Source organism: Delphinus delphis, chromosome 20 (genome assembly GCF_949987515.2).
Source record: "Delphinus delphis chromosome 20, mDelDel1.2, whole genome shotgun sequence".
Lineage (NCBI taxonomy): Eukaryota > Metazoa > Chordata > Mammalia > Artiodactyla > Delphinidae > Delphinus > Delphinus delphis.
This window is the reverse complement of record NC_082702.1, coordinates 7,873,332-7,886,760: the sequence shown is the minus strand read 5'-3', so window position 1 is coordinate 7,886,760 and position 13,429 is coordinate 7,873,332.

Below are 13,429 nucleotides of genomic sequence, written 5' to 3'. Positions count from 1 at the left end.
GGGACTTCCCTGGTGGTCCAGTGGTTGGGAGTCCACCTTCCAGTGCAGGGAACTCAGGTTTGATCCCTGGTCAGGGAACTAAGATCCCACATGCCGTGGGGCAACTAAGCCCACGTGCTGCAACTAAGATCTGACGCAGCCAAAAATAAAATAATAAATATTTTAAAAAGTGTGTGTGCATGATTCTGTATCACAATTATAAGAAAGTTATGCTGTAAAAAAAATATTAAAAATATACCTCAAGGAATGAATTTGATCTACATTAACCAGCAGTGACAATGGACCAGTGAGGTAATAGTGGAACTGAGGCTAGAGACCAGTGAGATTACCAGATTTCAAGATTTACCATAAAGGTAAACTTACGACAGAGTGTACCGACATAAAAGATAGAGAAATGGAATCCAATAGTGAGTCCAGAAACAGACCACATATATATGATCACTTTATTTATGACAAAAATATTAACACAATTCAGTGGGGGAATGAAAGAGCTTTTCAATAAATGCAAGATAAAGGCCATATATGACAAACCCACAGCCAACATCATTCTCAATGGTGAAAAACTGAAACCATTTCCACTAAGATCAGGAACAAGACAAGGTTGCCCACTCTCACCACTATTATTCAACATAGTTTTGGAAGTTTTAGCCACAGCAATCAGAGAAGAAAAAGAAATAAAAGGAATCCAAATCAGAAAAGAAGAAGTAAACTGTCACTGTTTGCAGATGACATGATACTATACATAGAGGATCCTAAAGATGCTACCAGAAAACTACTAGAGCTAATCAATGAATTTGGTAAAGTATCAGGATACAAAGTTAATGCATAGAAATCTCTTGCATTCCTATACACTAATGATGAAAAATCTGAAAGAGAAACTAAGGAAACACCCCCATTTACCAGTGCAACAAAAAGAATAAAATACCTAGGAATAAATCTACCTAAGGAAACAAAAGACCTGTATGCAGACAACTATAAGACACTGATGAAAGAAATTAAAGATGATATAAACAGTTGGAGAGATATACCATATTCTTGGATTGGAAGAATCAACATTGTGAAAATGTCTATACTGCCCAAAGCAATCTACAGATCAATGCAATCCCTATCAAATTAACAATGGCATTTTCCACAGAACTAGAACAAAAAATTTCACAGTTTGTATGGAAACACAAAAGACCCCAAAGAGCCAAAGCAATCTTTTTTTTTAGTTTATTTATTTAATTTATTTATTTTTGGCTGCATTGGGTCTTCGTTGCTGTGCAGGCTTTCTCTAGTCACGGCAAGCGGGGGCTACTCTTTGTTCAGGTGCACAGGCTTCTCACTGTGGTGGCTTCTCTTGTTGAGGAACACAGGCTCTAGGCACACAGGCTTCAGTAGCTGTGGCACGTGGGTTCAGTAGTTGTGGCTTGTGGGCTCTAGAGCACAGGCTCAGTAGTTGTGGCACACGGGCTTAGTTGCTCTGTGGCATATGGGATCTTCCTGGACCAGGGCTTGAACCCGTGTCCCCTGCATTGGCAGGTGGATTCTTAACCACTGTGCCACCAGGGAAGCCCCAAAGCAATCTTGACAAAGAAAAATGGAACTGGAGGAATCAGGTTCCCTGACTTCAGACTATACTACAAAGCTACAGTAATCAAGAGAGTATGGTACTGGCACAAAAACAGAAATATAGATCAATGGAACAGGATAGAAAGCCCAGAGATAAACCCATGCACATATGTGTTGTAGTTTTCTTATGACAGGGCCGAAAGCAAGCTCGTCACACGAGATGAATTGTGCCGAAGCACAGCAGTAGAGGGCTGCCGCTCGCTCAGGCAAAACAGCGCCATCTGTCCTGCTGTGGTAGCTTTTATTAAAGCATTATCTATGTTTACATTTTAAGACTTGTTTTCTTAACATTTCAGAAATGTCAAAGCAGCAAGATATGCTTCTATTGATTATACAAGCAATAAAGGGCTTTCTTGAAAACATGCCATGCTTCGTCCTTGAGCGCAAAAGCAGCACAAAATTCCCACCATTATTTTGATTATACTGAAGTAGCACAAGGACATTTCCTTGCGTTCCCACCATTCTGATTATACTGAGGACATCTCATGGATCAGTGCCCAAAGAACCCAATGCTTATTCGCAGGCTCCTGGTTTGCTGTGGATGGAGGGGGGAGCTCAAAGCATTCAGGACTGTTCACAGTTCTGGCTTATTCGCATGCCCCCAGTTTGCCGGGGGTGGGGGGGCTCAAACCAATCAGGACTCTTTGCAGTTCTGGCTTATTCGCCAGCCCCCAGTTTGCTGGGGGAGGGGGGGGTGCTCATGGGTCACGTCTCCTTTCCATGTCCTCAGTTATTCCACTATACATATGGTCACCTTATCTTTGATAAAGGAGGTAAGAATATACAATGGAGAAAAGACAGCCTCTTCAATAAGTCGTGCTGGGAAAACTGGACAGCTACATGTAAAAGAATGAAATTAGAACACTCCCTAACACCATACACAAAAATAAACTCTAAATGGATTAAAGACCTAAATGTAAGGCCAGACACACTATCAAACTCTTAGAGGAAAACATAGGCAGAACGCTCCATGACATAAATCACAGCAAGATCTTTTTTGACCCATCTCCCAGAGAAATGGAAATAGAACCAAAAATAAACAAACGGGACCTAATGAAACTTCAAAGCTTTTGCACAGCAAAGGAAACCATAAACAAGACGAAAAGACAACCGTCAGAATGGGAGAAAATATTTGAAAATGAAGCAACTGAGAAAGGATTAATCTCCAAAATATACAAGCAGCTCAATATCAAAACAACAAACAACCCAATCCAAAAATGGGCAGAAGACCTAAATAGAAATTTCCCCAAAGAAGATATACAGATTGCCAACAAACACATGAAAGAATGCTCAATATCACTAATCATTACAGAAATGCAAATCAAAACTACAATGAGGTATCACCTCACACTGGTCAGAATGGCCATCATCAAAAAACCTACAAACAATAAATGCTGGAGAGGGTGTGGAGAAAAGGGAACCCTCTTGCACTGTTGGTGGGAATGTAAACTGATACAACCACTATGGAGTACAGTATGTGCGTTCCTTAAAAAACTAAAAATAGAACTACCATATGGCCCAGCAATCCCACTACTGGGCATATACCCTGAGAAAACCATAATTCAAAAAGAGTCATGTAACACAATGTTCACTGCAGCTCTATTTACAGTAGCCAGGACATGGAAGCAACCCAATTGTCCATTGACAGATGAACAGATAAAGAAGATGTGGCACATATATACAATGGAATATTACTCAGCCATAAAAAGAAACGAAATTGAGTTATTTGTAGTGAGGTGGATGGACCTAGAGACTGTCATACAGAGTGAAGTTAAGTCAGAAAGAGAAAAACAAATACCATATGTTAACACATATATATGGAATCTAAAAAAAAAAAAAAAACTGGTTCTGAAAAACCTAGGGGCAGGACAGGAATAAAGATGCAGACATAGAGAATGGACTTGAGGATGTGGTGGAGGGGAAGGGCAAGCTGGGACAAAGTGAGAGAGTGGTATGGACATATATACACTACCAAATGTAAAATAGATAACTAGGGCTTCCCTGGTGGCTCAGTGGTTGAGAGTCCGCCTGCTGATGCAGGGGACATGGGTTCATGCCCTGGTCCAGGAAGATCCCACATGCCGTGGAGCAGCTGGGCCCGTGAGCCATGGCCGCTGAGCCTGTGCGTCCGGAGCCTGTGCTCCGCAATGGGAGAGGTCACAGCAGTGAGAGGCCTGCATACCGCAAAAAAAAAAAAAAAAAAAAAAAAATAGATAACTAGTGAGAAGCAGCCGCATAGCACAGGGAGATCAGCTCGGTGCTTTGTGTCCACCTAGAGGGGTGGGATAGGGAGGGTGAGAGGGAGGGGATATGGGAATATACGTATGCATATAGCTGATTCACTTTGTTATACAGCAGAAACGAACACAACATTGTAAAGCAATTATACTCCAGTAACGATGTTAAAAAAACTAATATTAAAAAAATCATAATCATTTTAAAATAAATAAATAAAATAAATAAATAAATGCAAGAAATCCTATACCCATAGGGAAAAAGTAAGCCTTGACCCCTACCTCACACCATGCACAAATGTTAATTCAAGATGGATCACAAACCAGAAGGTGAAAGCTAAAAGCATAAAGCTTCTAGAACAAAACACGGAAGAAAAGCTCATGACCTTGATGTGGGCAAAGGTTTCCTAACTAAGACACACACAAAAAAAACCCAGTAACCATAAAAACATTGGTATGTTGGATTTCATTAAAATGAAAAACTGTGATTCATTAAAAGACTCTTTTCAGACTTCCCAGGTGGTCCAGCGGTTAACACTCCTTGCTTCCACGAGAGGGGGTGCAGGTTCAATTTATGAGCTGGAAAGTTCTGCCTACCACAAGGTGTGGCAAAAAAAATAAAAAATAAAAAGCTAAAGAAAAAAAAGACTTTTCATGTTTGCAGTATCTACATTTAACAAGGCTCATATGCAGAAGATATAAAGAATATCTATAAGTCAATAAGAAAAAGACAAAAGCTTCATTAGAATACATGGGCCAAAAAAAATTGAACAGATGGGCTTCCCTGGTGGCGCAGCGGTTGAGAGTCCGCCTGCCGATGCAGGGGACGTGGGTTCGTGCCCCGGTCCGGGAAGATCCCACATGCCGCGGAGCGGCTGGGCCCGTGAGCCATGGCCACTGAGCCTGGGTGTCCAGAGCCTGTGCTCCGCAACGAGAGAAGGCACAACAGTGAGGGGCCCGCGTACCGCAAAAAAAAAGAAATTGAACAGATGGTTTGAAAATGATGATAAGCAAATGTCAATTAGCACATGAAGATATGTGTTCATTTTCAGGTTGATTATTTTCCTTCCCCCTCCGTCACTGTCCCGAGATCTACTCCTAACTGTTTCTTTTTACAGCTCACCCTCTCTACCCCATAGCTGAGGGAAGGGGGCGATTCTCAGGTCACTTTGGATTCTGGAGGCTGACTGTATGTGGTGGGATATTAGGATAGGAGGTATTTCCTCCTGGGATTCCTTACTACTGCATCTCCTGTCATTACCTAGGGAATTATTCTGACCCCGCAACCTTACATTTCTGCTTTTTTAGCCACTCAGTTGGGGGTACTTTGCTACAGCAACCTTAGGAAACTAAAAGTACCTAAGAAAGTGGGGAGGGGAGAGGGTTGTTTCTGGTGATTTTATGGAGTTTCTTCAGTGAACCAAGCTTCAGTAAAAGGCTGGCTGTTGCCCTGTCCATTTTAATTTAATTAATTATGTTCATGGTCATGGGGTGTTCCTTCCAGGAATTAGTTTTCCTAGGGTTCTATCCATGGCCCATTGTTCTCCCTGGGTGATTTCATAGTTTCACATGCTGTATTTTGATGACTCTCACATTTTATTTTATTTTATTTTTTGCGGTACGCGGGCCTCTCACTGTTGTGGCCTCTCCCGTTGCGGAGCACAGGCTCTGGACCCGCAGGCTCAGCGGCCATGGCTCACGGGCCCAGCTGCTCCGCGGCATGTGGGATCTTCCCGGACCGGGGCACGAACCCGTGTCCCCGGCATCGGCAGGCGGACTCTCAACCACTGCGCCACCAGGGAAGTCCTTGCTGTTCTTTTTAAATCTGCATTGTGTAGTAAGCATCTTTCCACTCTCTTTCGGTAGTTGCAAAAGATTCTATTGTATTCCTCAACTATGGCACATCCATACTCCACCTGAAGGTTTTTAGGGTGTTTGTTATTTTTTGCTATTACAAATAATGCTGGGGAGAATATCCTTGTCATTATAGTGTGGGAAATCTTTATGCATGCATACTAATATTTCTTTTAAAGGATATATTATTAGAATTGAAATTTCTGGGTCATGAAGTGTGCGTTTAAAATTAACTATGCTGTATAACTTGTGAAAAAATTTATAGTCTGTCCAACCCCATTTATATTCTGTCCAAGCCCATTCTCCCACAGTCTTGCCAAAGGTGGATATTACCATCTTTTACAATTTTCTCCGATTTCTTTGAGGGAAAACGGCACCATCTTCAATTACATTTCTCTTTGAATGAGGTCTCTTTTAGTCTTTTTATCACTTCTCCTGAGCTTTGAAGTCAGTCTGCTAAGCGAGATTCTCCGATTCTAAAACTCAGTAGGCCAAAGTGAATTGAGTCATTCTTCACTTTGCTCGCCTTGAAGCTATTTCTCTTTTGCATGTTTTCTTAACAGCCACAGCAAGCCTTCTGCAGCAACCCAGCCCTGAAACTTACTTTTAGTTCTTCTCTTTATTTGCCTTCTGTTCATTACGAAGTCCTGATTATTTTTTTAAATTCTAACATCATACATGTGAAACATTCATAAAATGCACAGTTTAAAGAATAACGGGTCTTCCCTGGTGGTGCAGCGGTTAAGAATCTGCCTGCTAATGCAGGGGACATGGGTTCAAGCCCCGGTCCAGGAATATCCCACATGCCGCGGAGCAACTAAGCCCATGCACCACAACTACTGAGCCCTGTGCTCTAGAGCCCACGAGCCACAACTACTGAAGCCGGCACGCCTAGACCCCGTGCTCCGCAACAAGAGAAGCCACCGCAATGAGAAGCCCGCGCACCGCAACAGAGAGTAGTCCCCGCTTGCCGCAACTAGAGAAAGGCCGTGCAACGAAGACCCAATGCAGCCAAAAATAAATAAATAAATTTATTAAAAAAAAAAAAAAAAGAATAACAGGGCAGGGACTTCCCTGGTAGTCCAGTATGTAACACTCCGTGCTCCCAATGCAGGGGACCTGGGTTCGATCCCTGGTCGGGGAACTACATCCCACGTGCATGCCGCAACTAAGAGTTCACATGCAGCAACGAATATCCTGCGTGCCACAACTAAGAGCCGGTGCAGCCTAAATACATAAATAAATAAATAAAAAGAATAACGGCAGAAACTCCCATCCAGATTAAGACCTGGTGTGTCGGTGGACCCCAAGACCGCTCTCGGGTTCAATGATCTGCTGGAAGGACTCACAGGAAAGCCGTTATACTCATGTTTGTGTTTTATTACAGTGAAAAGATACAGGTTAAAATCAGCAAAAGGTGCACAGGGTAGAGTTCAGGAGAGACCAGGTGGAAGCTTCCAGTTGTCCCTACCAGTGGAGTCATATGAACAGCACTTAAGTCTCCCGGCAACGATGTGGGACAACACATACTAAGTATTGCCAACCAGAGAAGCTCCCACGAGCCTTGGTGTCCAGGATTTTTACTGTGGGTTGGTCGTGTAGGAATGGCTGGATGCCCATGGGACTGACCTCAGCTACTCAGTCTCCAGTACCTCCAGAAGTTAAGCTGATACCATGTGGTCCAAGGCCCCGAGTAAACAAAGACACTCTTATCAGGTAGGACAAGCCAAGAGCTTAGAGGTTATGTCCCAGGAGCTGATCACTGGTCAGTCCTCTCTTTGGAATGTGCAGGGTTTAAGCACCCCAAGACTGTTGAGTTAACCCTTTACTGCACACCAGGGAGGCTGTCAGGATACGGAAACACCCAGAAAGCCTCTCTCCCTCCACTGCAGTTGATGGTGATCCTCACTTTTGTTGGCATATTTCTACCTTTCTTTATCCTTTTCCCATCTCTGGATGTGTCTGTAAACACAACCATTTTGTTCTGCTTGGTCTTTATTTCCCAGCTTCAGTGAATACAATTTATAACATAATATCCACCCGTTTGAGAGCAGCATTATTCATAACAGCCAAAAAGGGGAAACAACCCAAATGTCCATCACCTGCTGAAGGGATGAACAAAATACGGTGGATTCATAAAATGGCATATTATTCAGCCAGAAAAACGAGTGAAATACTGGAACCGAAAGTGGGGGTCTGGCTGCTCACCGCTCAAAAGCTAATAAAGAGGCAAAGTTGGTGGAAAAGAAAGTTTGCCTTATTTTCGATGCTGGCAACTGGGGTGGGGGTGAGGGTGGAATTCTGTCCAAAGGCCAACTCGCCCCCCTTGACAATCAGTGGGAAAGAGCTTTTATAGACAGAGGGAGGGGGCTACATGCAGAAACAGCAGTCAGCTCTGACCGTCATCTTGAAATTGGTCATTGGTGGTCTGACCAGCATCATCTTGATTGTTTTAAGTACGGTTAGTCTTCAGTTCCAGGGTCAGTTTGTTCCCATTTCCTTGAGGACAACTCTCAGAATTATGGCAGCTTATGTCATGGCTACACTCTGGTCATCATGTAGTTAACTTCTTCCACCTGGTGGGGATTTCAGTATCTACAAGATGGATCACAGGACATGACTCAGAATATTATCTATAGCCCTTGAAGAGGAACTAAAGGGCCTTGACTTTGCTTAGTGACTAAGCTATTACTGTTTTGTCCTGTTTGACTGCTTTTTTTGCTTCTGCATCTTCTCTCTTCTCTGATTAAATTTATTCTTTGGCTAAAGGTTTTCCACAGACAAAAGGCAGGCAGAGGACATGGCGGGGAAGGACCATACGGTCCTGCTCCATTTTAATACTGTACATGCTAAAACATGGGTGAACCTTGGAAACATCATGCTGAGTGAAAGAAGCTGAACACAATGGACCCCATGTGGCTCCATTCATATGACATATCCAGAACAGGCAAATCCAGAGACAAAAAGTAGATTAGTGTTTGCCTAGTGGGAGGAGCAGAGGTTTGGGAGGAAATGGGCAGTGACTGCTAATGGGTATGGATGGGGTCTCTTTTTGTGGTGGTGAAAATGCTCTGATATTGATTGTACTGCTGGATGGGCCACTCTGTGAATATACTAAAAGGAACCACTGAGTTGCTTCTGTTACTGAACCTAGCTTGGGTCTGCCTGCCCACGTGGAGTAAAGACAATCTACTGACACCGGGTTGTGGTGAAGGCAAGTGCAGTGTTTATTGCAGGGCACCAAGCAAGGAGTCCAGGCAGCAAGTGCTTAAAACACCCGATGGATTTCAGGGAAAGGTGTTTTGTTGTTGTTGTTGTTGCGGTACACGGGTCTCTCACTGCTGTGGCCTCTCCCGTTGCGGAGCACAGGCTCCAGACACACAGCCTCAGCGGCCATGGCTCACGGGCCCAGCCGCTCCGCGGCATGTGGGATCTTCCCGGACCGGGGCACGAACCCGTGTCCCCTGCATCGGCAGGCGGACTCTCAACCACTGTGCCACCAGGGAAGCCCAGGGAAAGGTTTTTAAAGACAGGGTAAGGGAGAGGGGCTGTGGGGTGCGTGATCAGCTCTTGGACATTCTCCTGATTGGTTGGTAGTGAGGTAATTGGGAGTCAACATCATCAACCTTCTGGTTCCAACCAGTCTGGGGTCTACATTCTTGTGGGCAGCATACAATTAACTTCTTCCACCTGGTGGGGGTTTCAGTATCTGCAAAACAGCTCAAAGGATATGACTCAGAATATTATCTATAGCCCTTGAGGAGGAACTAAAGGTCCTTGACTTTGTTTAATGGCTAAACTATTATTGTCTTGCTAGACTGTTTTTCCTTTGCTTCTGCATATCTCACCTCTCTGATAAAATTTATTCTTTGTAACTCGGGGAAGGCCTAGGAGGCTAAAGTGTTTCTACAGACAAGAGGTATGTGGAGGACATAGGGGGATCTGTTCCGGGAAGGCTCCATAGGGTCGTGCTTGGTTACACCTCCTGGTCACTTTAGTTTTGCCTTTTCTAGAATCATAAAGAATCGTTCCATGTTTAGTGTTTTGTGTTTGACTTCTTTCACTTAGCCTCGTGTTTCTGAGATTCATTCATATCCTTGCAGGCATCAACCATTCACCACCTTTTCACCGCTGAGTAGCATTGCACTGTGTGGGTGTCCCATGGGGTGCTTATCTGTTCACCATCTGATGGACATTTGGGCTCTCCCCAGTTTAGAGCTATAATGAATGATGCTGTTCTCAACATTTGTGTACAAGTCTTTATGCAAACATGTTTTCACTTCTCTTGGGAAAATACCTAGGAACCTGGTCATCTATGAGGTCAGAGAGAAGAAACGACTTGTCTAGGATCCCCAGATAGGGAGGGGCTGGGTTCAAAGTCTGAATGAAGGTTTGGCACTGAAGCAGTTTGCCCAAGGGAAGGAAAGAGCCTGTCTTCTAGAGAATAAATGTTCACAATTCCCATTTCCCTCTTTTCCTCCCAGTTCAGCCATCTAACGCCCCCCTGCCCTGGCTCTGAGGTCTTCATCACCAGGCTGTCTGAGGTATGGGAGTCCCCATCACCCACCATCAGGGATAAACAAGATTTGAGAGAAACAAGAGGTAACAGTGGACAGACTGAAAATGAGATAGCTGGACAACACCAAGGGCAGGGCAACCCTCGTACACACACGGTGGTGGCATGGGGGGACACAGCCATTTGGCAGAGGAGTGGAAATCAAATCAATCCTGTGGGGCGGTGACAGTCACTGACACTTAATGAGCACTTACTATACGCCAGGCACTGTTCTAAGCACCTTACACAGGTCAACTCATTTATTCCTCACACCACCCACACAAAGTACTATTGCCCTTGTTCCTATTATATGAATGAAGAAACTGAGGCACAGAAAGGTTAAATGGCTTGCCCTAGGCCAGGCAGCTAGTGATGGAGAGATAAGTCCACACAGGTAAATCTGGCCCCAGAGATGACCCTCAACCACCAAGGCACCTGCTTCTGTGTCAAGCTCTCCTGGGTGTGTTTCCCAGAGAAATTCTCCCACAGGTCCCTAAGAGGCTGTGCTCGATGATGGTTGGTGGAGTTGGGAGCTGGGGGGTGGTCATCTCTGGTGAAGCAGAAAGAAAAAAGAAGGTGGATGATGGGAATTCCCTGGCGGTCCAGTGGTTAGGACCCCATGCTTTCATTGCTGAGGGCCCAGGTTCAATCCCTGGTTGGGGAACTAAGATCCCACAAACTGCGAGGCCAAATAATAATGATGATAATAATAATAATAATAACGTAGAGGTAAAAGGCAGAATAGAATAGAAGTCAGTGATTGGAAGCAGCCAGTTAGCTATGTGGTAACAGAGAAAGGAGGGAGAAAGAGAGATACGAAGGGAGGGAGGGAGAAATGGGGTTGGGGGGCAGGGAAGAGAAGCAGAGGGAAGGAGAAGGGGGAGAAAGGCAAAATATATTCTTCTCCAGTCTACCCAATGAATATGAATGTACCTTTCTGGGGAATACGTCTATAAAATAAATTGGTAATTTGTCAAATATATTCTTGGTGTTTTTCATGCTTCCATTGAGATCGTGGGATGGCAGCATGGTGGGGGGAGGGGTCCCCATCTGACCTCATCCTCCCCCCAGCTCCCCCATAGGTCCAGCCCTCATTTTTCCCCACCCCCTTGGGGGAGGCCCAGTCCTTGCCTCAGGGGCAGGAGGAAGTAGCTGACATGTCTGGAAGAGGGCTGAGGGACAGGCCATGGAGAATGCAGGACCCAAGCCCGCCCCTCAGACTCTGGACTCAAACCTGCACACTCCTCGCAATCCTGGGTCTGTCTTTCAAATCTCCACCTTCCAGAGAATTCCTTAGCCGCCCCTAGCCCTGACTCTCTTTGAAACTGCACACAGGGCCCACAGGCTCTCAGCCCAAGGCCACCCTCCTCTGGACACAGAAGAGATGGGGACAGAGTGAAGACACAGAGGCAGGCAAAGATGGGAACAGACTGATATAGGGGTATAGGCATAGAAGTGTCAGAAGGGAAAGAGAGACAGAGGAAGACCTGCCAGACCCCTTCTGAACTTTCCAGGGCTGACTGTACCCTTTTCCCAGCAATTTTCATCCTGATGTGAAGGGTCCTGTAGGACTCGGCCGCCACCACCTCTTCAGCCCTGAATTCTGCCGCAGCACCAACACCCACCTTTTATTCCAGGAACCCTGACCTCACAAGTTTCCCCAGGTGGCAGCGCCCTTTACACCTTCAAGCCTTTGCATGTTCTTCTCCCTCTACAAGGATGCTGTCTTCCAAGAGGTTCCTCTGACCAGCTTCTCCTCACCCTTTGCGTCTTGGCAAAAATATTTTCTCTGACCACCCTGTCCCGTTCCCCTGCAGCTTCTGGTCACTTTCTAGGAGTCACGCCCCTCCTATTCCTTGTACCTTTGCCATGAAAATACCTATCACCCTGCCTTGGGACTCTCTTTGCAAATGTCTGAGCTTCACCAGAGCAGAGATTGAGGTTCTTTGATTTTTCAACCCTGAGGGTACAGGCTGTAGACATATTAATCTGATTTAAAACCCTACTCCAGGGGCTTCCCTGGTGGCGCAGCGGTTGAGAGTCCGCCTGCCGATGCAGGGGACATGGGTTCGTGCCCCGGTCCGGGAAGATCCCACATGCCGCGGAGCGGCTGGGCCCGTGAGCCATGGCCGCTGAGCCTGCGCGTCCGGAGCCTGTGCTCCGCAACGGGAGAGGCCACAACAGTGAGAGGCCCGCGTACTGCAAAAAAAACCCCAAAAACTCTACTCCAACACCTCCTGTCTGTGTGACACTGAGCAGGTCGCTCTCCTTCTCTGATCTTTAATTAATTCATCTGGAAAGTAAGGAGGACAAATTCTACCTGATTGGTTTGGAAGACATCAAAGATTCCCTTTGCCTCATGGTAACGAGCATTTGTTCCCTTCCATTTTTGTCTTGGATCCTCAATGTTCACCAGAGTTTACACACTTCGAGGCACTAGAATTGTCGATCAGCAGCTAATAATGGTGATTAATGTTTATCATCACACGTCACATGCCAGGTCCAGTTCATGGACATTCTCAGTGAACTCTCTCAGCCACACTTGGCTGTAGGTACAAATAAGGAAACTGACATGACAGCAAGCCAGGGGAAGTCACTGGTTCTAGGTCCTGTAACACATAACTAATCCACTGTACCTTCCCACCTGTAGTGGACACTGTTGGCAGCCTGCCCAGGTCCCCTCAGATTCCTCTTACCAGGTCTGTGCACCCAACACCCGGCTTCTGTGTGCTTTATGCATTAATCATGGCTTTTTATTTCTGTATTTCTGGTGCTTTGACATCTGGGGCCTTGCTGACATTGGAGGGACTGCCCCTCCCAGGGCTAGCCAATTCCTAGAGGTAATAAAGGACTGACATGTAAGTATGCCTTTCACATGCAAAGCAACCAACCCAGAGCCCATACCCCCAACCACTTCCTTTATGGCATTCTATACTTCAGGTCACTTTTCATCTGCCTAGTCACCCCAGGGCCAAGTTCCAGGCAACTGGGGACAACCCTTACACCCCAGAGCCTGCTGAAATTATTCAAACTAGACAATCCTAAGCTTACCCTGCCTCATCTGTTCCTTCCCAAGGAAACCACAGTCAAGACTCTTGTCCAAGTTTCTCCTCTTCCCCTCTAACTCCTGACCGACCCTGGTGCCCTGCAGAGCTTGGCATGCCCCCTTCCTTTG